Below are 2,572 nucleotides of genomic sequence, written 5' to 3' on the forward strand. Positions count from 1 at the left end.
CCTTCCCTCATCACCCCCCTGCCTGCCTCCTGCCCCATCCACGTCCCCAGAACTCCCTGACCTGCCACGTTAGGACAGTCCCTGCCAACACCTTGGGCCGTGTGCCAGGGAGACGGAATCTTTTCCAACAGGCAGGAGAAATTGCCTCCCTCATAGCCCTCCTGTTTGCTTGGCCTCGGTCACAGGTAGGACGGGGGCACAGTGGCGCGAGGGGTCAGTGAGGATGAATGGCTAGGGCAGGGGGCAGCATTGGCCAGGCGAGGACATGACGACACATCCCTGACACATTGGTCAAGCAACTTCGGAAGTCCTCGCCTTCGCCCCCTTCCCGAGAGGGCCTGAGCACTCATCCCTGTGCTGCGGTGGGGAACTGAACCACTCAGAGGCAGGTCTTCTGGCTCCTGGCCGGAGGATCCTTCACCAGCAGAGACCTCCCGCCTTCTCCACACCCCACATTCCAGCCCCCCGTCACCTTGCCCCTAAATGCCAAGGAACCTGCTCTCAGCCAAGGCTTGGTCCCAGCTCCAACACCTCCCTGGTGAAAAAGAAGTTAATGATTAACTGTGTGGCGGGAGGAAAGAGCCCATGGCCTGCAGGTGGGACGCAGTATGGAAGGCTGAGCCCAGCCCAGGGGACCTGGGTTTTCTGGTCAACGAGCTGGGGGCTGGTGTGCCCAGCCTGCAACTCTTGCATCTTCTCCAGGCTCTAGGGCTGAACCCGGGAGGGCAGAGAACGCATGTCAAGTACCTCCTATGCCCAGGGCATGTGTACATGTTACCCTTTTACTACCTACAGGGACTCAGGAGCCCTGTTTTGTGGATGTGGACAGTAGAGCTCAGAGAGGCCACGCAGCTTGCCCGAGGGCCCCAGCTGGCCATGGGTGGCCTCTGCTCTTGTACCACGTGCCCTCGGAGGCTCCTGCTCTGGCTGGTCCCATCTCCCCAGGGCCCTGCCCACCTCCTGATTGGCCAGCTTGGTCCTCCAAAGTCCATTCGCACCTCCTATCCGCTCACTCCACTGCACGGTCAAGCTCGCTTCCCTCCAACATCCTTTCATTGGGCAGCCCTGAGCTCTAGAACCTCCCATGGCTCCCCACCGCCTGCCCTGCCTGATCCCAGGGGCTGGTGCCCACCTCTGAACATTGGAGCTCAGAGCCCAGAGCGGGAAACAGATTTATTCACTGGTTAGGGGCAGGGTCCGGAGCAAAGCACATATCCCGGCTCTGATGGGAACCGTGTTTCTCCCTCGGACCCTGAACTGTGGGCCTGACTCGGCTTTTCTTCTCTATTTTCTCTTGTTTTCGCTGGTCCTCTGCCCGCAATGCCCCTTCCTTCTCATCACAGTTCAGCCCAAAGTCCTCCCCAGCCACTCCCTCCTCTGACTTCTCAGTTCTCCCCATCTGTGCAGTTCAGCCGTGAGTACATTCGTGGGTGATGGTCTCCACACGGGGACACTGGGAAAATAGGCTTGGAGAATGGCCGGGAGGTATCTGTAGTCACACAGCACAGCCTGGATCACTGTGCCCTAGGGTCCTGCGACAAATCCGGGCTCTGCCAGGTCCTGGTCCCTCCCAACAGCCCAGGCTCAAGGGGCTGCCCGTCTCCTGAGCGATGCCTCCAGCTCCCAAAACCTCGAGCTGATCTTTTCTGGATTAGGGCTCAGCATGTCCTGGTTCCCTCCTGCCCAAGAGGCACTGGCTCTGACTCCAGACAAAGAAGTTTGGTAACAGCTGGTAGAGGCCAAGACCCAGAGACAGGGCAGACTCACGTGGCTGCAGCCGGAGGGATTACCACCTTGGCCCCTTCTCTCCGCACCTCGTGGTCCCCCAGGAAGACAGAGAAGGGAGAGGGGGCAGGGGGACCCAAAATCAGAGATTTACAGCAGCTGTTTCCTGCCCCTCGGGACCACCTGGACATTAGAAAGATGCTCAGACAGCCCTGGGGAGTCACCAGGAGGTCTTTACTGAGGTCCGGGAGGTCATGAGGGTGGAGCCTGTCTCTCATCCTGCTTAGATCTTACACCCAGTGGGCTTGTGCGGGGGAGGGCAGAAATATGCCTCGAGCCCTCACCTCAATCCTGAGACACAACCTTAGTCTGCCCAGGGCCCAGGATTGCAGGCCCTGGGAAGAGAGGGGAGGGGCTGGGGCAAGGTGTGACAGGCCTGCCACTCCGCCCAGAGGCTCCTTGCTCCAGCACCTGGGGGCAGACCGCCTCTGGTTTCCCCACTATCGGCCCTTCCCTCCCTCCATCCCAGCCTCTGGGTCCACATAAATGGGTCTGAATCAGGGGGCTTCAGGAGTGCGCCTCCTGGGAGCCCTGTAGAGTGGGCAGGGACCACGTGGGCCTGTCCCCTCAACCCATAGGCAGTCGGTCAGCACCTTGGAGAGAAGCCGGGCCTGCCCAGGCCAGTGCCCAGGGCCCGCCTGCTGCAGTCTGAAGCCTCCCTGCCTCTGGCCTCGGCCTTCCTGCTGCCCTAGACAGGCCCTTCCCGCCCTGCCCACTGCCCCCGTCCAGCCCCCCTACTGCTCCTGGGACAGCTGCTACACTTCCAGGAAAAGGCAGCTCCCCTACC

At 60.9% G+C, this 2,572-nt stretch overlaps 1 protein-coding gene across 1 annotated transcript in view; it reads right to left on the reverse strand.

The window, feature by feature from the left end:
- SPDEF (SAM pointed domain containing ETS transcription factor) overlaps window positions 1-2,572 on the reverse strand; it is a 19,155-nt gene that overhangs the window by 10,362 nt on the left and 6,221 nt on the right. The gene's annotated exons all lie outside the window — the stretch shown is intronic.

This window comes from Bison bison, unplaced genomic scaffold (assembly GCF_000754665.1).
Source record: "Bison bison bison isolate TAMUID 2011002044 unplaced genomic scaffold, Bison_UMD1.0 scf7180017864270, whole genome shotgun sequence".
NCBI lineage: Eukaryota > Metazoa > Chordata > Mammalia > Artiodactyla > Bovidae > Bison > Bison bison.